At 49.9% G+C, this 26,680-nt stretch overlaps 1 protein-coding gene and 1 long non-coding RNA gene across 2 annotated transcripts in view; both read left to right on the plus strand.

Moving 5' to 3' along the window:
- Window positions 1–26,680, plus strand: part of LOC122363283 (basic proline-rich protein-like) — a 41,586-nt gene that overhangs the window by 1,372 nt on the left and 13,534 nt on the right. The window lies entirely within an intron of this gene.
- Window positions 4,827–14,719, plus strand: LOC122363284. Its single transcript, XR_006253337.1, has 3 exons — window positions 4,827–5,049; window positions 5,466–5,597; window positions 14,289–14,719. It is a non-coding gene; the product is annotated as an uncharacterized LOC122363284 (long non-coding RNA).

Raw genomic sequence — 26,680 nt, forward strand, 5'->3', positions numbered from 1 at the left:
GTTAGTGTGACACGTATTGAGCTATCGGTCACCGGGGCGGGGCGGCGGTTCAGTTGACCTTCAGCGCGGTGGTGATGGACACCATTCAAGCCTCTAACATCCTGCACTGATCAATTATCATTGGACGAGCGCCCCGCCATGGCCCGGCGAGCGGGTTGAATCATATCGTTGGATGCTGGTTTCCCATGTTGCAATATGGGGCCCAGGGGTGTCGATTTTTCAAAATGGTTGGGGGTGCTCACTGCTCAACCCCTGCACCGGGTGAAAGATTGCAGCTTTGCCATGGGGCACAACCGTACAAGGCAGGGTTGGTTATCCCCATAAGGTACTGATAATGCCGGGATTTCCACCACTAACATTTCCCAAGGGCAGAACGTTCCTCTTGAAAATCATTCTGCTCGTCCTAGTACTTGGCTACCTTATTACATTAACATCTTTCCGAAAAAAAGTCGTATATTTGCCGCCAGCATGGCAGCAGCTCCGACACCTCTGTAATAAGGTGACAGAAACCAATGACGGCGATTAGCACCGGTGCAGCAGCCGCTGCGGTCCGCAGGGGCGGACATTGCGCGGAGGCAACGGTGGCTACGAGGCTCTGGCGGTAATCAGACGATCCCAATAATGATCGCTGAAAAAATGACAGGTGATCGCATTTGGATATTTACGGGTTTACGATTTTCCTCAGTGGCGTAGCCAGGTGGGCCGTGAGGCACGTGCCCCCCCCCCCCCCATCAGGTTCGGGCCCAGGGTCCCCTCGGGTTATTCGGGCTTGAGGGGCCCTGAGGCGCCATTGGCCGCTAAGAGTCAATGTTGGTCATATTTGGACAAAGAAGGATCCACGGGGCTCGTAAAAAACCCTCATGGGCCCACAAGTACCAACACTAAGATCTCTCTCTCTCTCTCTCTCTCTCTCTTCTTGCACGCCACGCGGCGGGCCCCCTAGGGGGCCCGCCGCGGGAGCACGTCGACGGGGGGTTCGACGCGCCCCACTCCTCGGAGAAACTCCGTGATTTTATTGGCCGGCTCCTGGAAGATTTCACGGAGCGTTGGCGTAAAACCCCAGAGCCGGCCTCGGGTGCGGGAGTATGCGGGACACTCCGTTAGTAGGTGCTCGACGCTATCGGGCTCGGAGCAGGCAGGGCAGCGGTCGTCTTCCGCCAGCTCCAGCCGTAGCAGCGTATCCCGGGTGAGTGGCGAACATCCGGTACGCAGTTGGGAGACCGTGACCGACTCCCAGCGCGTCATCTCGTCGTGCCCCGGGGTGGCAGCCGGGAACGGGTGGGCGTCTCGGGCGCGGGCGCGCGCCATCTCCACGGCGTGGCGCCTGATCGCTCCGCGGGCGCTGGCCAGGTCGACAGCCACCCGTGCCTGGTCTTCAGTTGCGGCCTCCGCCGCCAGGCGGTCCGCAGCCTCATTCCCAGTCACTCCCGTGTGGCCCGGGACCCACTGGAACACGATCTGGTGGTCACCGTCCTCCAGCTCGTGGATGAGGCGCCAGACTTCGGTGGCGAGAGCCGACGTCTGGGCCTCCGGGCCCCGTCGCAGTAGTTGCAGGCCTGACATGGAGTCGGTGAGGAGGCGGATTCTTCGGGTCTGCGCGCGTTCCTCGGCGTCGAGGTTGGCGACCACTGCAAGCGCCTCCTTGATGGCCGTCAGCTCGGCCCTCAGGCTACTGCAGATTCCGCCTGCGGGGGCGCGCACCTCCACCTCCCTGTCCAGTCGGTGAAGTTCGATAAGCGCGCCTGCGCCTCCGTTTCGGGTGCCGCCCCCCGCCGATCCGTCCGACCAGATGGTCACATCCGTCGGTGGTAGCTCGGCGATGGCGCGTAGCGCCGCCTCCCTTCTTTTGTCCGGTGGGTCCATCTTCTTGGTTGCAGTCGGTAGGCTGATCACGAAGCGGACCGCTCCGCTGCCAGGGCGCCAGGGCGGTCGGCACCGGTGGAGGCTCAGCGGCTCCGCAGGGAGGGACGCCAGCTCAGCTCCCTCGGCCATCCACCGGCCGACTCTGCGCAGGCATGGCTTGTGCGTCAGGGTAGCGTCTTCATCCGGCGGTTTCGGTAGTGGGCGGTGCCCGGCTGCAGCCTCTGAGCATGCTCTAGTCCACGCCTCATGGGCTCGGTACTTGAGGCGTGGCGGCGGGCACGTCAGCATCAGGGTTCGGACTGGGTCGTTCTCTGGGAGGCGCACCATCCGCTGGTACTCGATGCCAGCAAGTTGCTTGGACCTCACCGTCAGGGGAAGAAGGTCGGCTTCCGCGGTGAGTGCGCCTGTCCTCGTCAGTCGGATGCACCCAGTGATCAGTCGAGAGCACTTGTTTTGCTCCGCCTCAAGCTGCTCCCTTGCCGCCGGTGCGCAGTGGGTTCCGAAGACAGCGGCGCCGTAGTCGTACAGGGCTCGGATGTACCCGATATACGCCGTTCTGAGGGTTCTTCGGTGGCTGCCGTACGACTTGCCGGCGAGGGCTTGCAGGCACTGTCTTCTCTGGGCCATTTTCTTCTTCAGGTCCTTGACGTGTTCGGTGAAGGTCAGTTGGCCGTCGAATTTGATCCCCAGGAACGTCGGGTTCTCGGTGATTTCCAGGGGCTCGCCGCGCATGCTTAGCCTCGGTCGGGCCTTGCCGCCCGTCTCCTTTGGGTCCAGCGAGAAGGCAGTGACGGAGCATTTGCTGATGTGGGCGTCACTTTCCATTTCTTCAGCCATTCGTCCGTACTGTCCAGGCACGGCTGGAGTGTCTGGCAGCACTTCTCGATGGACACGTTCGTGGCGAGCAGGGCAACGTCGTCTGCGTAGAGTGACCTGGCGACCTCCTGTGGCATGTTGCCGTCGATGTCGTTTACGTATACCAGCCACAGCAGGGGTGCCAGTACGCTGCCCTGCGGGAGGCCCTCCTGGAACACCCGGGAATCGGACAGGGTGGCGCCCCATCGGACGCGGGCGCGGCGATCTGTGAGGAACGCTCTCACCCAGCGGATTGCGCATCCCGGGATGCCGAGGCGGTTCATCTTGGCGTAGATGGCCGCTCTCCACACCCGGTCGTAGGCCCTGGCGAAGTCGAGCAGGACCAGTACAGCTCGGTTCGGTGGGCGCGCCTCGAAAGCGTCGAAAATCCGCTGGGTGACGCGTCCCACCTGGTCGATGGTCGAGTGTCCTCTTCGGAAGCCTGCCTGGTTCACGTTGAGCTTGTTGTTGGATTCGAGCCAGTGTTGGAGTCTTGCCTGGAGAAGCCGCTCTGCCACCTTGCTGATGGAGGACAGCAAGGAGATGGGCCGGTAGCTTCCAGTCTCTGATGGTGGTTTCCCTTTCTTCGGGATAGCGACGATCTCGGCTGTCCTCCAGGAGGCCGGTGTGACACCCTCTTGCCAGGATCTGTTGATGAGGGCCAGCAGGTGTTCTCTTCCCGTCCTGCTCAGGTTCTTGAGGAGATCAACACTAAGATCTCCATAAGGGCCCCAAGCCAGTCTCTGAGGGCCCCTTGGCGGCCTCTGAGGGCCCCTTACCGGCTTCGGAGGGCCACATGTCGGACTCTGGGGGTCTTAGCCGGCTTATTCCCAGCCAGCTAATTTGGTCTTGGCAGTAGCTGGTTTTACTCTGGCTAGCTCCGGCATTTGCTCCGGCTAAAGTACGGGCAAGGTCTGGGGCTCTACTGGAGCTGACACACGAGCCCGGAGCTCGCCCGCATCACAGCCGGACTTATGCCACACCAGCCGTGCCGTACCTCCACCGTACTTCAGCCACAGTAAGCCAGAGCAGCTATGGGGTGCAGACGGACCTGGTCGTAGGGAGCCGGACTTGAGCCATGGCAGGGAGCCTGACTTGAGCCAGACTTGGCGGTCCGGAACCATACCAACCCGGGAGCGCTACAGCAAATACTGGCTAGCCGGAATAGAGTCGTATCGACCCAAACCCCGGATTTGACGGCGTTCCGTTTATACCGGCCCAAGCCTGGCATGTCGCAGTTGCCGGGGCAAAACGGACTTGCGCCGAACCAAATTGCTGGCTGGGTAAGGGCGCCAGCTCTAGGAGCTCCGCACCCGCCTGTAATGGCCCCACACCCATTTCTCTGAGGGCCCCTATAACGGCGACTGTGAGGGCCCTCACCGACGCCCCTGAGCGCCACACCGGCGTCTCTGAGGCCCTACACCAATGCCTTTAAAACCCCTACATGGGCGGTTCTGAGGGCCCTCGTCAGGTACCAGCGACCCTGACGGTCCCACACAGGTGGCTCGGAGGGTCCCAGCGGCGTCTGAGAGCACCATGCCGGTCTCTGAGAACCCCACAAGGCTCCTGAAGGCACCGGTGACCTCTTGATATCTTCTTGTCGGCCTATGAAGGGTCCGTTCCGTAACAGCAGTTCTGAGGGCCACACGCGCGCCTGCACTGAAAAAATTTTTTACTCAGGCCAGGCATTACTCAGTAATAACTCATGAAGAAACTCAGTGAATACGATAGTGGTGCTCACTTATTGGCTGATCTAACTCACATCACCAGGGTGACTTCGTTATGCGTGAGTTCTGAGTGCTTAGTTGCGTGAATTCGAACTGAGTCGGAAATGAGTTTTGCTTGGGCAAATCTAGTTTCCTGCGCAATGCATGAGTTCTCGCGAATTCACGTGCAGTTGTGCGTGAGGTACCCCTGGCTTGAAGATGCGCGCATGCGCGGCAGGGTGAGTTTCCTGCGTGATGCGTGAGTTCGCGTGATGAGTATTATAGCCGTTGCGTTCGAAAACCGCGGCGCGCGCTTCAGTCCGTTGTGGCGCGGTGACTCGCGTAGTTCACGTTGAATTGTTGAGGCCGTATTGTGAAATTGTGCAGGAGAGTGCAGGGGCGGGGAAGGCGTGCAGCGAAGGATGGGTAAGTTATCTGTGAAGAACTCGGTGATTGTCGATGAAGCTTTTATCAATCGTATGCGCCACGGAGAACAGGGAGGTGAACTGATGGACCAGCAGACATTCCCCGCCGACGTCAGGAGGTCGGTGCCAACCGTGAACGGCGGAGCAGATCGATCGAGAAACTGAGGGATACCTACCCGGCATAGTTCGAGAAAGAAGAGGTGAGTTATGTTATATTTAAATTAAAAAACATGTTTGTGGGATAATGTTGTCCTTATCCTAAAAGCACGTTCGTTTGACCCTTTTTACTTCTTTAAACAACAGCTCCGTCACGACCCGATGGTTTTTGGGGGGGGGGGCGAAGGTTGTTTGAAGTCGATTCTTTCCATGCAGCACCCATAGGCACAATGTTAAAAATGTAAAATATTGGGGGACACGTCCCCCGTACCCTCCCCCCCCCCGGTGGTGGGGCCCATGGTCTTAATTCCGCTCGCTGAACCGTTTAAGATTCTTCTGTCTCGTTTGTGCTTGTTATTTTTCCGACTGTTATTATTTTTACGACTGTTTTTTTTAATGCCTACACACATAATTTCGTACACTATTCGATTTCAGCGAGCATTTTCAACCTTTCTTACAGTTCTGGCGCGAGTTCGACCGGGTGGTGGGTTGCTCAGCCGGCTCGAAGCCGGCACTGACCACTACGAGGCCTCGATGCAGCGGCTTAAATCATGGCTAAGCCGAGTTCAGGCGGCATGCTTCAGCACAAAAGGTTTGTGTTTCATTATCTGTTCATTTTTATACAATAAAATAAGGAAAAGCAACGTAACTAACAATTAAGTATGTTAACGTGCTTCAATATTATACATGCATCAATATAAACATTAATATATTATATATATATATATATATATATATATATATATATATATATATATATATATATAATATCATTTATAATATACTACATTATATTATGTATATATATATGGCACGTATATATGGCATATATATATATATATATATATATATATATATATATATATATATATATATATATATATATATATATATATATATATATATATATATATATATATATATATATATATATATATATATATATATATGTTACGGGCCAAGTGCGAAGGCTAGTCCGTTTGCGAACGGACTAGTCCATTCGCGAATGGACTAGGCCGTTTGCGAATGGCGGTCCGTTTGCAAACGGACTAGTCCGTTTGCGAATGGCCGGCCATTCGCGAATGGCCTAGGCCGTTTGCGAACGGACGGGTTTGTGGCGTTGCACTTAGCCGCCGGAAGCATGGATCCTCGGATTGGGGTACGATTCCGAATGAATGGGGGACCGCTGGTCGATGCAGGGGCGTCGCCGACGGGGGGGTCGGAGGGGTCCGGACCCCCCCCCCCACACACACACACACAACACATTCTTGAAAATATGCCGGTCCGACGCCCCCCCCCCGCCCCCACACACACACACTTTTGGCCACGAAAATCGATCAAGAATAAAAGAAAATATTTTAAAAACGACTTTGGTGCATTCTCAAAATAAAATTGTCTAAATCCGAGGAGTTTTCAGTATTTGGTGGGGATTACTTTGACTGACCGTCCGACCAGATCCCCTAGTCGAAAATCCGTGGCGACGCCACTGCGTCTATATGTTTAGTTTGTTCTCCGGAGCAGATCTGCGAGCTGGCGTAACTCTGGGTTAAGGTCTCCACACACCTGGTCCATTCGGGATGTGACTTTCCGCTGAACCCTGCAAAACGCGGAAATTATAGCAACGTGTTGCTGCTGGCCAGGCTTCGGCCACCGATCTGGATCTGGGGAGGTCAAATATCCCCGTGACCTTCGAACAGCGGAGAGTCGCGTGGTGTGCGGAGACCTATAGTACCGTGCTCCGGGCTCCCCGCTGATGACCCGACCTGACCTTGGTCGAGTTTGTGGCGCTCGATTCATTCTGCTCTGGTGTGGTGTACCGGGACGGTGCGGCTTGTGTGTGGTGAGTGCGGTGCGGTGAGTGTTCGAAAAACTGTTGTGTTGCATTGCATTTATCGTCAGACAATGTTTCCAAGGGGTGAACGCAAGGGTGGGGTGAGGTAAAGAAGAGGCGACCTCAGCATGACTGTGTAAGCATTTTCCGGTTGAGTTACCAATACTTTGCACGCATCATTTCACACGGGACTTTGCACATGCCAAGTTGACTTGCCAAGTTGACGTCACTTTGCTGGATATTTCGCACTTGGCCTGACTTCGCACTTGGACTGGGAGCATAAACGCCCGTCCATTCGCAAACGGCCTAGGCCAACTGCAATAACGCACATGGACTAGTCCATTCGCAAACGGCCTAGTCCAAGTGCGTTATCGCACTTGGACTAGGCCATTCGCGAATGGACTAGCCTTCGCACTTGGCCCGCAACACACATATATATATATATATATATGTTGCAGGCATTTTAGAAAATCAGTCATTTTGTAAAATGCCTAAGCATTTTGCAAAATGCCTGATTTTCCAGGCTTTTTGCAAAAAGCCTAGGCATTTTACAAAATGACTGACTCTCCAGTCATTTTGCAAAATGCCTAGGCATTTTACAAAATAGGGGAGAGTGGGGTGGGTTGTATCAGTTTTTACTCCGAGACCCATAACCTCGTAACTATCCGTGATAAACTCATTATTTCCATACTATCCCCTTCCTTGATTCTTCTGCTTTTTTGTGCAAAGTAACTTTTCCGCTACCTCTACCAGTTTTTCTTCTACGGTCTCCCGAATAGAACAATGTTTTTGATACAACTTGCCCCATGGCTTGGGTGAGTTGTATTGTAGGAGTTCCCTACAGCCGCGCACACCTGCTGCGCATGTGTCGGTGCGCCATTGCTTATGTATATTCGTATATCCGCGCACACACGCTGCGCATGTCGCATGTTACTAGATAGACCGTCTAGCGCATGCGCGTAGTTTTTGTATACCGTCAAACGTCCGTGTGTGCTGTACATTAGTAAAATCTGAAATTTTGTAAATACACACTCTTCTACTCATCGGCGCCAAGGCTTTGGAGGAAGACGGAAGACGAGGAAGCGAGGGCGACATGAAGAGCCCTGGTGGCTCACCGAGTGCTCGGAACGGAACACGTTTCCCGATCACCACGATCGGATGACTGTAAACTGGGACGACCGTCTTCCACAGTTTACACTGGTGACCCCGACGTGATCCGGGCTACTCGTGGACCACACCATGGAGTCGAGCGAAGCCACCCGGCAGCACACCGCTCCTCCCGCAACCAGCTTCAGCTCGCCGGCACCCGAACCCGAGGCAGCAGGTCGGCTCACAGCCCTGCTAGCCACCATCGCGACCCTCATCGTCCGAGTACAGCAAATGGAGGCCACCCAGCGTCGACTCAAAGGCGCAGCATCGCAACTTGGCCGAAGCCAGCATCAACGACGCCATGAAAACCGCCCTCTAAAGCCAGCGCATCCGTCAACCTACGAGATCTGCTGGTACCACCAGCGCTTCGGTGCCAGAGCGCGTCGCTGCAAAGCGCCGTGCAGTTTCTCCCACCGCAACAAAGGTCGACATCGCAGCCGTCAGACGCCTCGCCCATCATGCCCTCCGACGCCGACGTACCAAGACAGCTCTGTCTGCTGGTACCACCAGCGCTTCGGCGCCAAGGCCCGCCGCTGCGAATCTCCGTGCAGCCAAGCGAAAATCCCGGCCTCAGCACTTCTCTTCGTGCGGAATACGAAGACCGTCAAACAACGCCGGATTGACGCTGACGCCTCACTCAGCGCATCTCCTCGCGGCAACCTACCGAAGCGACCGACGCCGACGCCAGCTCCACCCAACAAGCAGCCGGTAGCCGCCAGCGCGCCAACCAGCAACATCGACCACTGCGAGCCTGCGTCTCCGGAAGAGACGCCACACCAACCTGCGCAGCAGTCTCCTGCCTCTGCGACTGTGCCACCATCAGCTGCTCAGTCGGACAGCATGGAGCTGCTGCCGCAAGACACGCCGCCTGCAAAACATCCATCTCCAAGAGCAGCAACACCGGAACCAGCTCCGCCGCGATCTATCTTGCGCTCTCGCACCGATCGCGACGTTCGATCCCCACAGCGATCTCGACGAGTCACGTTCGCGACCCGTCTAGGGAGGGGGTAGTGTAGGAGTTCCCTACAGCCGCGCACACCTGCTGCGCATGTGTCGGTGCGCCATTGCTTATGTATATTCGTATATCCGCGCACACACGCTGCGCATGTCGCATGTTACTAGATAGACCGTCTAGCGCATGCGCGTAGTTTTTGTATACCGTCAAACGTCCGTGTGTGCTGTACATTAGTAAAATCTGAAATTTTGTAAATACACACTCTTCTACGCATCGGCGCAAGTCTTTGGAGGAAGACGGAAGACGGGGAAGCGAGGGCGACATGAAGAGCCCTGGTGGCTGACGAGTGCTCGGAAAGGAACACGTTTCCCGATCATCACGATCGGAAGACAGTAAACTGGAACGACCGTCTCCCGCGCAGTTTACAGTATCACATGGTGGGGTAATTTGTATCACTATTTCACGTTTCAGGGAGTGTGCTTGCTACTGGTTTTGAACATAACAACAACATTAAATGGGGTTAATACAATGTATAGGTATGCTCAAAGGCTTCACTTTATTAGACCAAACTTAGGTCAATGCAATCCGAACGAAACATCAACAGACTAGACGCAAAAGTGGCCCGTTAAGAGCAAAGAAGCCAACACATTGTGCCGAAATGGAACGAGCATTGACTAGCTACCTACAAACGCGAGCCAGGGCTTAGCTTTCGCGATCAAAAGCAACATACCCATACATACATACATACATACATGTTACAACATACCCCACCCGGCTCTGATACAACATGTACCTAGCCGCCATCTTGGAAAAAACATCCTCGTGCTAAAAAAACAGCGGACAGCTGGAGAAATCCGTTTTCACTCACGCAGCCTTAGAACCTACCCTCACCACCGCTACGGAGATCTTTAAAATTCGTGCACATCTAAATGCCCATAACACACATTTTCTTGCAACTTATTTTTTTAGAATGACATTAAAAAAACATAAAATCGGCTCTCACCTCGAGACGCGTCCACTCAGCCACAAGACAGAACAGGGAAAGATGGCGCCCGGAAAACCTCGTCGGCTGGTCGTGTCGCGAGCGCCATCCATTGGATAAGTTTGGCACAATTCGCCCTGATACAACTTGGACATGATACAACTCTCCCCGCTCTCCCCTACCTAGCCATTTTACAAAATGACCGAGCAGCGTGTTGTAGATACGAGTCCAGCAGTGGGAAGTCCATACCTACCTCTATTTTGAGAAGTGCAGGCCCGCGACATTTCCAACCCCCACGTCAGCGACGCTGCTGGATTTAAAATGATCGATCTGGAGCGTCAACAAACGACTGGCCCTATGCCGGCCTGTATCTGTAAAACTATTAGAGGTCGCGAGGATTCGATCCCACACACTTAGGCGTTAGTGTCTTCTGAAACCAACGCTCTCGTCCTACGCCAAGCGACCTGATGATTCGCGCCGCCGCGGCGGCAGGATGTTTGACTTTACATCGCTATTAAAAGTTGTGACCCGATTTTCTTATTTCTTGCACGAGAAGATCCGCAGTTCAATTCTGGACAGGTAGCCAAAATTTCACATTAATATCATGCTTGCGGCGCGAGTTATTGGCGAAAAACAGGAGGGGTGGGCGGAATCCGCCCCCCCCCCCTTCCACTGCGCGTGTTAAAATGTGAGGATGAGAGAGAAGAAGTGGGAAATTATAATTAAATTCGAACGTGTTTTTAATGTCCAAATACATAATGCAGTTTTGTCCGTAATGGCACAATCAAACAAAGACTACACTCATTCGTTTACATGTAATTGTACATCAACCGGGCCTGCCTATTGACTAGGGCTGGTCTCCGGCTGGTTTTGTTAGGTCTAGTTTCAGGCAGAACATGAACGGCGTTGATGTACTTGGGAGTTTTTACAGCGTTAACTAAACAATGCTTTATGTTACAGCCGAGTCTGCAACTCAACCTGGTCGTTACTCAGCATTGTCGTCAGCACAGAGCTTCAAATCGATCAGCTACAGGCTGAACACGTACCTATAGGGTTAGGAAGACGTCCAAAAACTGTTGGCCATAGTATCTGTAGTGGGATCTACGTTCCATGCTGGTCAGGTATTTTGCAAAATGCCTAGTCATTTTGTAAAATGGCTAGCCATTTTGAAAAAAGCCTGGTTGCGTTCAGTCATTTTTCAAACAGCCGTCTTTTTGTAAAATGCCTAGGCATTTTACAAAATGACTGATTTTCTAAAGTGCCTGCAACATATATATATATATATATATATATATATATATATATATATATATATATATATATATATATATATGCCATATATACGTGCCATATATATATATATATATATATATATATATATATATATATATATATATATATATATATATATATATATATATATATTCTTCTTTGAGACAAGTTTGGTTGAATACGATCGCGTATTTGTTTTTTATCACTTTCTTTTGAAGCTTTTCTTTCTTTCTTATCACTTTCCGGTCAGTTTCTGGCAGCTGGTGTAAAGTATCTCCAATGTTCATACATGCATTATATTGATTTACGTTTTGCGACACATTTCGAAGTACTCACTTCGTCATCAGGCATTTACACTTTACACTCTCATCACATATAACACTTACATTATATCTAAGTTACTTCATACATTTTTTTGTTGACCTTAAAACAAATGCGATGTGACCTATGTCAAAATTCAGTGCACGGTTGTTCGAATCTAGCAACCGTGCACTGAATTTTGACATAGGTCACATCGCATTTGTTTTAAGGTCAACAAAAAAATGTATGAAGTAACATAGATATAATGTAAGTGTTATATGTGATGAGAGTGTAAAGTGTAAATGCCTGATGACGAAGTGAGTACTTCGAAACGCGTCGCAAAACGTAAATCAATATAATGCATGTATGAACATTGGAGATACTTTACACCAGCTGCCAGAAACTGACCGGAAAGTGATAAGAAAGAAAGAAAAGCTTCAAAAGAAAGTGATAAAAAACAAATACGCGATCGTATTCAACCAAACTTGTCTCAAAGAAGATATATTGCCTGCTTATATATATATATATATATATATATATATATATATATATATATATATATATATATGTATATATATATATATGTATATATATATATATATATATATATATCCATTACTGTTAAGTTTAACACATTTTATGTGATTGTTTCAAGTTGATTTTAATATTGGACGCCCATGGAAGTGTTTTGCGAGACTAACCGTCTGTTAAGGTGACCATCCCACCTTGACCCGCGCTGTGCTGGGTGGCGTTTTACACCCCCCCCCCCCGCCCCCTCAGGTTTTTCGCGAATATCTAAGAACGGCGGCGCGCAGCGCCACCATTTTCGGCACACCTGCTCATACATTTTTTTTCTGCATATGGAAGAAATTTTAGACCCAGGTCGTTCAAGGTCAGGTCACGTCAAATGACTTTACATGAGAAAAATTTTCCATGGTCGCTGACGATCGTGCACCGTGCCATGGAAACCGTTCGATATTTTTGTCATTTTTGCTCAGGGAATTCACCGCTCGATTTCACACCAGTTTGAGGTAAAATGTTAAAAAATTATCGAACGGATTTCATTTAATAGCGTTTTTGATACTGTCCCATGTCTCAAGTATCAACCTTACGGCATGTATAAAATATATTTGCTAGTGCAATAAAACACCTCATATGTGTTCAGCTTGACGGTTTGGATCGACTGATATGCAACATGACCTGGTCAGGTCAACCTGAGATCAAGTTTTAAAAATGGCCTTTCAAGGTCTAATTATAGTTCATTCGTCCCGACGAGAGGAACACTATGCTAACGGCAAAATAAATATCGTGACTCTTGAGTGGAAAGTATTACAGAAAACATTTTCGTAAAAACGGCTTTTTTTAGAGTTTTTGCTCTCTGGAGGCTTAATTGTTGAACTGAGGTCAAATCTGAGATCAAGCGCCAGCAAAAAAAAACGTCGAAAGGGCTTTTGACTGCATTTTTCCGCGGGCAGCTCTTTTGGTTCCGAGTTAAGCACCAGTTTTTCGAAAATATTGAAATAAGCAAAATTTGGCCTATCCTGACCTCTGGTGACCTGGCACTTGACTTGACCTTAAAAATTACCCAAGTATTTCCTTAACCCGCGAGTTGCTGGGGGGGGGGGCGTTAAACGCCCCCACTTTTTTCGCCGGGCCATAGCATAAAAACGGCGCGCCGCATGCGCGCCAAATTTTGGGTACCTGTAGGGAATTGATTGAAGTTTATTGTGACAAAGTTTAAAAAAAAAATCGGTCCGAAAAATTTTGAGATATCGAGGTTTTAGTGACGTCATGATTTCTGAGTTTTCGACCAAAAACGGCATATTTTCAAAAAATCATATAAAATCACAGAACAGACATACAGACACGCAGTAAACGCCATTAGACTGCCAATACCATGAACAATCAAATGGCTATCTTCGATTATTGATTATCGTTCCGCATTCTCCAAAATCTTGAACTGAATCTTGGCAATTTCTCGTGACTACTTCACGACCATGATACATGCATTTCTTAAATTGAACTCTTTGAGCCAAACACGTGCACATATGATAAAATGAATGCCACCATCGTGTTCTACGCCCCAAATTACCCATAAAACGTGTGTCACGGGCTGCGAATATCAGTTTTGATTTTCGGGGATATGTGCCTACCCGGTTGACCTGACCTTGACCCTGACCTATGCTTGACTGACCCCTACATGGAGCTGACACTCTTGTAGGCCTTATATGATGGATTGTGCACCGTTTTGACAGAGTTTATGACGAGAGGCGCCCATTGCGAAGTCCTGAAGTCCATGCTACTGAAAGCCCGATTTCAGGTGTTTGACCTGACCTTGACTTGACCTGTGACCTCAAAATTCAACTTTAAAGTACTCATCTGAAGCGTCTCGTCGCGTTCTTTCGTTTGCCGCCTCGTGCGTTTCGCTGCGCCTATTGGTTCTCGAGCTATCGGCTGGGGGCGTTTAAAGCCCCCCCCCCCCCCAGCAAACGGTGGGTGGCGAAATACCCCAGCAACTGCCGGGTTAAATATCTTTTATGCTTTTTCGAATGCCGCTTACTGCGTGTCGCTACGTGGCCCAACAGCCGAGTTAGAAGAGGGGACGTGAAGACGACCCCCCCCCCCCCCCCAGTACATTACGGTAAACTCAGAGCACCAGCACGGCGCGGTTTAACATTAATTTTGAGCTGAAGTAACTTGATAACTTTTGATATTTCAATCAACTTGCATGCCCATATAACTTCCGTTTCTCTTACTGGCAAAAGAAAATCTGACTTTTTTATTGTGTTTTCAGGGAACGGCCCATTGAGCCTCCTCTGCATCTTGGCGGAGAAGGCGTCAGTGGTGGCGTACACGGGTGACGAAAATTTGGATCACCCCCATCATAACAAGTCCGAAGGAAACGAACGGTGCCGCCTCAGCGTAGTTCGAACGGAAGTCTTGTGGGGATCCATGGTTTGGAAGGGAGTCTTGCTGTGGGCGACGGCGCACTTTGTGCTCAATCAACAAACGGCGCATTAAGTGCGAAACACGCTGTGGTTTGTGTGTATCCATGTGCTCCAAACACCATTCAATGCTGAGCGCCAGCCACCTGTAGCCGCGAAGACTGAGGTCGAGAAGCTGGCAAAAGAGTGAAGCTGAGCTGACGTGGAGTCGATCCCTCCCCCGACGCAGTTTGGCGTGTGTCAGAATTGAAATACAGCGCAATGCGACCGTTTCTACAAACATATATTTCTTGGTAAGGGCTTGGGCGAATAGTGCAAGACTAGACGTTGGTCGGGCATGGTATAATACAGATATGTATGCTGGTTTTGGGCAATGATTCGTTATATATTGGCCAATCCCAATATATAGACTAGCTGCCTGGTAGTGGCTGTTGTATGTATCAGCATCATGCATGCATACCTATTGCATAATGCTGATGCGGCAGCTGTTATCATGGGCGGCGAGCTATACATTGGCTTGAGCCAATATGAAACGAATCAGATCAGCCGTTTCAGGCGGCGCCTGGGTAACACCCGAGTATCGTATGAGTTATCGATGTGAGTACGTCCTGAGTACAGCCCTAGTTTCCACTGAATAACCGATGAGTTCCACCTGAGTTATGGCCGTACTACCACCTGAGTTATACATTAGTACCAGCTGAGTTACATATGAGTTACTTCCTAGTTTTTCATGAGTAATGACTTACACCTGAGTTTGGCCTGAGTTGTCTGAGTAGGACATGAGTTACGCATGAGTACTTAATGAGTTTTATCTGAGTTTTACCATCGGACAAAATGGCAACTCACTTTGTTACTCACATGCTACTCACTTGCAATGAGTTTTGCCCGAGTTTTACCTGCGTTCCGCCCTGAGTTTTACCTGAGTACGCGGATTTAGAGTGAGTTTTACCATTGGACAAAATGGCAACTCAGTCATTACTCAGAAAAGTGAGTAAAAAATTTTTTCAGTGTGTGATGGCCCTAAACCAGTGTCTCTGAGAGCCCCCACAACGGCGCCTGTGAGGGCCATCACCGGCAACTGTGAAGCCCCTACACCGGCGCCTCGGAGGGCCATACATTGCCATATCTGAGGGCCCCGCACTAGTGCCTCTTAAGGCCCTATATCGGCGGCTCTGAGGGCCCAACACCGTCGCTTCTGAGGGCCCCACAAGTGCACATGACGGCCACCCACTGGTGACATTTGAAGGCCCCACACCGGCGACTCTGAGGGCCCCATCGGCGTCCGAGTCCGTGCCGGTCTCTAAAGACGACCCCACAGGGTTTCTGAAAGTACCACCGGCCTCTGATGGCCTTTGCCGGCCTCTGAGGGCCCGTCGCCGGTCTCTGGAGCCCCCTGCCGGCTTGTAAAGGGTACGCGTTATCAGCTCTAAGGATCAGACACTCGTGTACGACAGACCCACACCAGTGTCTTTGCAACTGAACGTCTTTTTTCGCCCTTCTTCGTAAGACTAACTTTTCTTTTCTTTACATCTTATTTCATGCATTGTAAATTGCGTAATTGTTTTATTTTTAGTAGTGAAAGACTGCGGAACGAATTATTTTCCTCAAGCAGAGTTAGTGGGAGCTATTGAGGGACAAAATGATTGGGGTTGCTAACTGGAACATTTGGGGGTGCCCGGAAAACCATTGGGGGTGCTCATTTGAGCATTGGGGGTGCTGCAGCACCCCCGAAAGTATACAAATCGACACCCATGATGGGGCCGATCCTGACTATTGGTCTTTTCGTCCCGTACTACTGGTATTTTCGTCCCTTACCAATGTTTTATTCCTTATCAGTTATCACTGATCTTTCTCTTTCCGTTCCTGACTATTGGCCTTTCCGTTCCTGACCACTGCACACTGGGCCGATCGCCAGGTCTAGCACGACATGGATAAAAAAATCGAACTTTGTCGATGTGCAATGAAACCTATACCAATTTGTTCAAAAATGATCATACTACATTACTGTGGTCTTTGTTTTCCAACACAATTGCTATTTCATGGCGAAAACTCAGCTTAAACACGAACTTCGGAATCGTTTGGACCGAACTCGTCCCCCGCACTCTTTGGCAACGTATCTTTGATCCACGAAAACAATCACAATTTGAGGAGGAATTCCACATTTATATACATCAAACGATAGCTCCGGGTCTGCAGAACACACATAACCACATGAAAATGACGAACTCTTACTTGGTTATGATGTATTGGCACCGCAAAGATTTAAAGACGAAAATATAATTTCACATAATTGATGTCACACACAAATAGACTTTTAAAAAAAGTACCGCAGAGTACAGCTTCGAAAATCTCGCTATATGTCAATGATTCATTGCACTACAAAATCCAACAGTCATTTTTTGCGACTTTTTGCGACTTTGGATGTAGCAGCCAAACATCAACTCGCGCCGGACCGGTGCTCGGCGTCAAACGCGCCGGGCCGGGAGGTGTTGATTGAACACTCCCCTTCTAACTCGGCTCTTAGGCCACATAGCGACACGTTTAAGTGGCATTCGAAAGAGCGCCCGAAATTCCAGATGGAGTAATTAGTCATTTCTAGGTCAGGTCAAAGGTCACGTCACCAGAGGTCATCAAATGTAAAATGTCGCATATATCAACATTTCTCGAAAACCGGCCCTTACCTCGGGGACCAATAGAGCTACATCGTCGCGGAAAAGTGCATTCAATTGCTCTTTTAGCGGTCTTTCTGAAATAAGCCCTCAGATTTGGCTTAACCCCCGCCCCTAGTGGTGTTTTTCCAGCCGCGAACGTATAGAAGGGGTCCGTTGCCCCCCCCCCCCCCGCCGTTTCGCCCCTGATCGAGCTAGAGCTTCGCGGAAAAGACGAGCGTGTTGCCCGTGACAAGAGGAAGCTGATGATACCCAATTGTAAGGTCCTAGGTCATCGGCTGACCTTCCAGGCCCGGTCAATGACCCAAAAGTCGGGAAAATCGGGACCTGTTAGAACGTCGTAAAGGGTGGCTGCTATGGTTTTTTTGGGTGCTGATCACGAATATAATGTTATTTACGATCATAGATGATGTCTTCATACATTTAGGCCAGGTCGGGTCAGGTCAGGCCAGGTCAACCAGTAAGGGTTTTGCCGGGTATTTTCAGTAGGTGGCAACCGCCTCTGACAGCTTTGTAACATGTAACGAAGGCACCAAAGCTACATAGTAAATGTTCAAATGGTTGCTAGATTCGAATTCAGCTCCAAAAACTAGCCTAGAAACATGTAAAACTCGAAAAAGTGAACCAAGGTCATCAAAGGTCAATGACCTTACCTGACCTTCTGGTGACCTTGACACCCACCCTAATGCATGTGAGCAGCATAATATCCCATGTTTGAACGCTTTAAACCAAGAAAAGACTGCAAACCCGCGGCTAATGCGAGCCGACATACGCTGAATCGCGATTCCGGCCAAACATGGTCTCGAAAGAAGGTCACAGGTCAAAGATCATTAAGGTCAGGGTCATGCAATTTTCAGGTTAGGTGTAAAAGTAGTTATCGCGAGGGTACTGAAAGTTTCGTTGCGATCGGCCGCTTTTTACGCGAATTACTCGCGAAAAACCAAGGGTTCCGTTCGAAGATTCAGGCCCTGTCGCGCTAGAATGGCATATCGGCCCACTGTGCACTGGTCAGTGGTCTTTTCATTGCTGATCACTGTTCTGTCACGCATGACCACCGGCCAGCACGCCCCAGCGACGCCTCAGCGCCGCTGACCACTGCCCACTGATCACCGATGGCGTCACGGCGAGCCAGCGCCGAGGCCCACCGCGGGCACATTCCAACACGTGGCGTCGCACATACGTATTACGGGTGCCCCTGCCCCACCTGCTGGTGGGGTCCGGCCTCTCAGCGGCAAGGCGACCTATGCACGTTTCACTGCGGCTTCTGCGGAGGCGCGGCAAGCTGGCATGGTGCAGTTCAGACATGTCGGTTCACACGCACACGCATATTTATGTTGGTGCCTACGTGCTCTGCTCAGAAGAGTTTTATTTATTCGTGTCCGGGTTCGTCCAATGCACGTCACAGAGTAGGTATAAACGTATTTCTGCTGGAAAGAAATTGGGAAACGGCGGACAGACGATACCGCTGTCTGTTATGATATTGCTTTCACTTCTGAAAGTTTAATGAAGATTCGGCAAAAGAACCCTGGATCGGCTGTGAATATCCACTTGACTTGCCATTTTTAATGTGTCTTTGATGATGCTGTAATCAAAGATGCAGTCTCTCTGGCCATGAATGATTGAGGATGCGGCGGATTATGGCTTTATATAGGCTTCCCGATGTTTTGATGAATGATGCCGTCTCAGCCGAGCCAGCTTATCGCGTCAGCCGTTCACTAGACATCCTTCAACGTGCGTGTAAGAGCTTCTCAGCCGGCGTTAAACGTACTCCGGGCACCACCAAACGTCTGAACGACGCCCGTTCTCTCACACAGCGTTACAGGCCGGCCGAATTCGGGTCACGTATTCGCCGCTATGTGTACTCTGAGGGCCGGCGGGCTGGGCGGACTGAAGGACACGCCGGTTCGAGTAATGACGCGGAGGGACGGCGGGTAGTGAGATGGCCTCATCCGCGGCAGCCTGCAGGCGGCCCAGGGAAGGGAGGATGGGTCAATGGATGCCGCGTCACGCTGCAGCGGACACGGGCCGACTCGGCGCAGCGGCGGGAGCTGAAGGGCGAGATCTGAGTGTCTAAGGACGAGGGACGAGCGCTGAGGTCTTGGTATTGAGTGCTGAGTGTAGAGCGCCAGAGATCGTGTCTGAAGAATGATTAACTATCAAGCGCCGGAGGTTTATATATCGTGCACTGCCGAGCGCCCAGTGCCAAGGTCATGAGGCTGATCAGAGGCAGAGTGCTGACCTTCCAACATAGGAATGGCAGTGTCATTCCAATAAACGGCCAGTTTGCGTGCGCCCCTGCTACACATTGCTGACAATTTTATTGTCCTGACTGCGCCCAGCGGCGCAGTAGGCATACACGCGAGCTCCGTGAGATCAGACACTTGAACTTCGGTTGTGGATGCACCCTCGCGAGTCGCTGGAGAGCTAAGGATGCATTGTACAGCATACGACATGTTGACGACTCGAATCACATCCGTGGGCGCGACGTGTCCGTCTATCGACAATTCAACACTGTCCTCTGCGGAACGTGGTCCTCTGCTGACCTCGTGACTCGTGAGTCCTCATAGTGTTATGGACTCATGACACGGGGGGGGGGGTGAGTCAGAGCCACGAGCGCTGCCGGGGGGGGGGGACGAGAGGGGGGACGGGGTGGCGACAGCCAGGATATCCGCTGGACAGACGAGATAGCGCCGGCCGCCACCGACCGCCGAGACGGCGCCGGACCAGTCGCCACACTGCCGCTGACGGCATGCATGCCCGTAGAGGCCTAGCGGAGCGAAACGTGGCCCGGGGGTCAAGGTTCACTGGGGGGTCAAGGGTCATATCAAAAGTACTGCATGCATATTATATTATCAATATCTTTATGCAATAGAGATGTATTGATCAGCTGCTCTCCTATAACTTCGTCCCTGGTTCCGGTAAGAAACTGGCGTCCGAAGAGACTGATTTCATTATACCTTGTGCTTTTAGCTGGAATTGACCGATTTATACCCAGTCGGCCAGTAGGTACCTATATGTTAACTGTTTAACGTTGTCAATCATCGTCTTCCCATTTTCCTCCTGTATCGTGCATATTGTTACTTTGTTATTTGTATCCCCAAGCTATACAAAACATATCGCTGGAACTGGAAGACTGGCAATTTTGATTTTAATTGGCCTTCAGCAGTCATTGAAGTCCACACCGTACGACTCCCGACTACGGTGTGGACTTCTACGGTACGACTCCCCTTCACGGCCGAGTTTCGCACCGTCTCGTCACCCCCGCGGTGTCTGTGCGACTTTTGACGGCCAGGGACTGTAGGTAGCGGACCACTTTTTACCCCGCGGCTAGCGCCGCTGAACGTGACCCCATTAGCGCCTCCATGTGGTGTCAGCCGATACTGCGACCGTCGCGGAAAACGGTACCGTTCTGTCCCTGCACTGTGATGGATGGGTGGGCTGGTGTATGTATTGTCAAGGCTGTGGATTATGAAGCCCCGACTGGACAGTGGACAGTGGACACTGAACAGTGTCCTGCACAGTGTAGGATAGGACAGCATGACGCGTTAGGGGACACACATGATTCGTCCACTGCCGTGAATTGTCACGGCCCTCGCGCTCGACGCAGTCAGGAGCTGGCAACGATGAAAGCCGCTTTTAGCAGATATGGTCGCAGACACTGGCCGCATGGGTCATCTCTCAATCGCGTCTCAACTCTCGCCCAACCCAACTCGATTTGTTTACGGACGCAGCAGCGGTCGCCGCGGGATGACGCCACTATCAACCAGCCAGCCCAAACGGCGGCATCTCGGTCATGAATTGGCATATGTAGTACCTACAATGCATAAACAAACTGCAACCTTAGAATTACAGTGATGGTTTCTTGCTGCATAGTGTAATACCCGCTGCAATTGCAGGTCGCTATCGTGGTTCATTTTCACAAGTCGGGTCGGGTCGTTGGCGGTGGTAACTTGAATTCTGACGTAGAGGCTTCTACGATTCTGTCATTAAAAGTCCCGATTAAATAAGCAAACATTGAACCTTTTTCGCTTGTTTGCAGTCTGTTCCGTCAGTTTTCGTTCCAATATGCGCCGTCTTTGAGTCTAAGCGCCGTCTTTTTCCAGGTGTAACCCGTGAAACCTGCAGGTGTCTAGCAGAGATCGTTCTTAAGTGCTCCTGTCCTACCTTGACGACTTCTGTGGAATTTCAGTGGCTTCTGAATTTGATTCATGCGCGGCGCTGCTCGGCAGCGATCTCCGGGCCAAATTAGGCAGGGAGCCGTGACCTTCCCGGCCCGGCCCGGCCGGTTCTGAAGTCCGACAGAGGCGAGCGGCTTGGCGAGCCCGACGGTACAGAAATGCACATGCAATCAATGCTGTGTCGGTACCCCCGGCTTGTGGGCGAAGGAATTCCCATGAATACTACACGAGCTTTGAATTCATTGCCCCTCGTGGCACGGACTTCCACTTTGTTGGCATTCCGACGGATGATGACGATTAGGGAAAGAACAAGCAAATGCGAATCGGGAAATAAAATGCTATCGGTGAATTACATCGACAAAGTGGTTATCGCCGACTTGGGATCGTTCCCAGAAGAACTAATTACGATTTGTCCTCTTCGCGTGCGTTTGTGTCAATAAAACTAAGCAGTTTGCTTGCTCTTATTGATCAGGAAAACATGACAACACAAATCGATTTGTTGTTTGTCAGTACTCATTTCCTATACAAATACACGAGGAAGCGTGTAACACCCTCGTTTGTTGTGACATAGAGGAAGGCGGAAACACATCAGCGCGAACACGCTACCGAGCTCTGTATATCGGGGTGACATCAGCCACCAGTCACGGGAGCTGCAAATACAGCCAGTCGGCCCAGCAGCAGCCCGATGATGGCTTCACTCGACGGCCCGGGCTCTACTGATGGTTTTGACAGACATGCTTGACTGCCTGGCTCGGGGCTGAATGGCGCTGCTGCACGGTGTTTTCTGCGGGTCTTACACGCAGATGAGCAGTGTTGATGGAGAACAACAACAACATCTATGATTTTATCGATCAATAAAACTGCACGAAAAGAGGCGCTGGTGAAACGCACAGCGGGGGGGGGGGGGGGGGAGCTTGAATTTAATGTCATATTTAAACGTTAATGAACTGTTTCGAGCTTTTGCTGACTGCCGCTCAGAGCTTCCTGAATCATGTATTTTGTGCAATTCATCGACACTATAAGGGCATGTAGTTATAGGGTACATTGAAAGATTATGTATTGTAATATCAATTATAGGTACATGGCTGGGAACGATGATAGGCTCACTTATATGTCCATTGCTGCGGATGTAATATGCGAGAATCCCAATGTTGCCTTCATAGCGACAAATTTCAAACCGAACGCCAACTGGTGTATTGTTCACTGTTCACTTGTTCAGTATGTATACTTTTGACCCAAACGTGTCGTTTAACCCGAGCGGGGCTGGGGTCTCCAGCCGAACGCGCGGGGCTGGGGGGGGGGGGGGGTAAATTTTACCCCCCTGTTATCTCCCGAACTAATGGTCCGATTTGGAACATTCAAACGCCAATCGAAAGATCTCATCATGAACAACTACAAACATGTACTTAATTTAAAATTTGAGGTCAAGGTCAAGGTCAGGTCAAGGGTACAAATTGCAAGTTTCTACAGTATCGGCCTTGCACCGTAGTTGCCGAAGAATGGAGTTGTGGACTGAGACTGATTGCCGAAAACGTGTTCTTAGGCTACGAAGACAATATTCGTTGCATACAATATCATTCAGAGGTCAAGGTCAAGGTCAGGTCAGGTCAGGTCACCAAAAAAATATAGAAAAGGGCATGTGCGACACATGTTTTATGGGTCATTTTACTCATATAATTCAATAGGCACACTCAATAAGTGATATGGACCACCTCTGGATGAATTTCAGGTCGAGGTCAGGTCAGGGTCAGGTCAAGTGAGGTCAAATTTTGAATTTGGTTGTTAAGGCCTAAAAAGGTGTCTATCTGATGCCGTTTTTCACGGCGAATCGAATGGTGCTATTTTTGTTTCCGTACGAGGTCTGGAACTTAAAAAAAATCATTTTTTTTCAAAACTTCTAGGTGTCGTGACGTCATAAAATTTTGAATAACTCCCACATTTTTGAACCGATTCTTCTGAAAATTGGTATGTAGGTGCACATAGACCACTTCTCTGACATATATTACGGTTTTTTCGATACACTCAAAATTTTGGATTTTATAATTGTTTTCCCAAAAAAAGTCAGTTTTTTTTTAAATTTGGCCCAAAATCCAAAATTTAAAAAAAAACCGAGATAGCCATTTGATAGACAAAGTAGAATTACGTATAACCTTTTTTTGTTACGTCTTGATTCCTTTAAAAATGAAGATGTTAGCGGCGTTTGAAATTTTCCGCCGTTTTTGAGATATTGCAAAAATTCGTGAGGGGGGTAAAATTTACCCCCAGCCCCCGCGGGTTAATTTTAGGAAGGCTTGCGGCACAATCCGGATAGTTTTATCTACATATTCGTACGAATTTCCGAGCTGTTTTAGTCGCTTATAGCGATACCAAAGTCATTTGGTTTCCATGATTTTATAGTCTCATGCTCATCTCATGGGACGAATTCGACACCGAATTACCGGCTTTTGTAGTACAACTCAGGTATTTATGAGTTCAGTTCGTCAACCCCACCCGCGTCCAATCCGGACCCGGCACCAAATCCGGAGGGCCTCCAAACTATTGGACATTCATAGCGAAGGTCGGGTCAAGTTGGGGTCACGTGCGTCATGACTGCCCGACAGGAGTCATCAGAAATCAACAGGAGTCTCATTGCAGCTGACGGTATGCCTCGCTCGTCCCCTGCGATGTTCGGCATTCGGCGGTCCGCGGGGCCATGAAAGGGGCCAGGGGCCTTGCTGTTTTTTTCTGAGCGAGTCCGGTCAGCAGTTGTGGGTTGCATCATGTTCCGACCGTTCCACGAGTCGATAACAGCAGAGTCGGGGGCAGAGCGGCGGCATTGGTGGGCTTCTGCATCTCTGTGCTCTGCCGGGTCTCCCCCGCTGCGTCCCCGAGTCCTGTGAGAGCGCTGCTGCAGGACGGCTATCGACGTGGTACGGGCCAGGGACAGGGGGCGGTCACAAGCCCCGAGCGAGTTATCTATACCTCCAGGTCACGTTCAAGGTCGTGACCGAGAAAAACTTGTGACCATGGTCCAAAGGTCGTGGGGCTTTCGTGGCCTCAGAGGAGCTGCTATGGACTGTGGTTATTATTTTATGTCATATGGATAGCAAGCATGCATACCTATATGTGGTCGGCATCCAGAAATTATTATAGGAGATTTATGTATTCAAGAATAGAATAGGTAGCCATATGAGGTAGCGTGCACTAGCCATTCTACCCATCATTGACTTGGAGGACGTGATGGAGAATGCGTACCCTGAATGACGTGCACCGAATGACTCGTTCCCTGGAGGACGTCTCTTGGAGGACGTGTGCCCTGGAGGACGTGTGCACTGAGCACTGTGCACTGTAGTGAGCAGTGTGCACTGTGCAGTGTACAGTGTGCAGTGTACAGTGTGCACTGTGCGTGTCTGGTGAGCCAGCAGGCCGCCGATGGAGCCTTGATATGGCGAGCCCGTCTGTCCGACCTTCACACAGACCCGTACGCACGTCTGTGGAATATTAGAACGGATGATCCTCTCCTTCGAGATGGGCCCATTCTGATGACTCATAGAGCGCGGGAGGGAAGGGGAGGGGAACATTGGCATTGACATGGTTAATGAAATGGATTTGTGTACGGAACTTGGACTGGACTGGAGTCTGCATCTACAAAACTATAGTCTATGTTGTCGAGGAACGAAGCTCAATAAATTTGGGCTATGCTGTGCAGTGAATACTGAACAGTCCAAATAGCAGCAAAATTGTCATTAGGTAGGTTAATAAGTTTGATTAATATGCCTACCTCATAATGAAGCGATAACGTTTATGCTATATTTATTATTTATAAGTAAAGCACAACTTTGTGTTTGCGTAATCGGTAATTTCATCCAACTTATTTTAACACTTAATTTGTTTTACCGATGAAAGGTACTTTCTCACACCTATGTATTGAATTGCATCTGCCTCGCCGCCGTGAATGCGTCATACATCTACCCCCTCTCCAAACATTTCGATTTCCTGTGATGAGTGTTTCTGCGTACCTATAAATAGCCCAGATATCGCACGGCTCAAGAAGACGTCTCCGTCCGTTTACTCACCGTCTCACTGCGAAAGGTCATCCTATAGGTGCTGCCCCATCTCAGCACAGTCATAACATGGCGTTATCGGGCTATCTAGCAGTTTGTGTACCTATGATGAATTCTTGCCTGTGCATACGAGCAGCCGGATGTTTGCATTGGTATTGATACGTCGCGGGGTTAACACTCAGGAGATTGACCATCCGTAACAGTCTTGTAGCTCAGCCGGATGGCATTACGCTCGCATTAAATCGAACGGTCCTGCTCACGCCTGGCTGATAGGGGGATATAGGGCCTCTACAATCGGACTAAATACACCCATTGGAGCACCTCTATACACACTCGAAAGTACTCTTAACCGGGGTCAGACAGCGGTGTAATTGGCCATGAAGCTTTGTTCGTAGACGAGTGGATCCAGGTATTCTTTAGATACCTAATATCGAGCTTTAAATGCAACATGCAGCACTGAAACATTTCCTTCCTCGTCCCAGCCAAATGGTGCTAAGAAATGGTGACATTTTTAAAACGATTATCCTTTTACTTTCGTTAGACCTTGCGGTGCTGCTCGTTGAAAGAGTAATTGTTGAACTTAATATTGATAGTTATATTGTTCGTCTCGCGAATTGAACAATGAGCGGATACATATTTCGCAAAGAATGACGTTTCTATTTAACCAATGAGGGTGAATAAAAATGTTATTAATACGAGCGTTTCGCTGTATCAATGTGTCTAATTGGACATCTTGCGGCCTGACATTGAAATATGCGGTCGTGCGGTCACATTTCTGAGGTCTCGTCACCGACACGATTCTCACGGATTTGTCCGTCACTTTCATCAGCCGCTCCGCAGCTGATCGCGGCGGCCCTGACCATCGCCCGGAGCAATATCACTGAAAAAAATATTGACTAACTACGACCTAATAAACGAAGTCATGTCAAGGGAAAACTTTGCGTTCCAAAATATTTGTCATTTAACCAACCCACAACCAGCGAGCACTCAGTAACCAAGCGACAACAAAGCGTATACTAGTGCTAGGCATTACAGGAACCATAGGGAAACAACTGGAAAACAATAGAATAACCAATGCTTAGCATACACTTCGCAATGCCACCAAAGGTACAACTAACAGTTGCGCATTCTCCAACTAACCCACTATCATGTCTGTGCAAGGTTTATACTTATGATGTACAATATCTGTACCAAGTCAATACAGCGAGCTTACCAACCCAAATACCAGGTATTCACTAGCCTGGTACTAACCCCCTTCCCTCACCCCCCCCCCCTCCCACCCACTTCACATAGGTACGATATTCCGTTGCGCCTCTCGACCAAAGCTTAAAAAAAGATAGTTTGATTTCCA

The sequence above is a fragment of the Amphibalanus amphitrite genome, unplaced genomic scaffold, assembly GCF_019059575.1.
Source record: "Amphibalanus amphitrite isolate SeventyFive unplaced genomic scaffold, NRLGWU_Aamphi_draft 000613F_arrow, whole genome shotgun sequence".
NCBI lineage: Eukaryota > Metazoa > Arthropoda > Thecostraca > Balanomorpha > Balanidae > Amphibalanus > Amphibalanus amphitrite.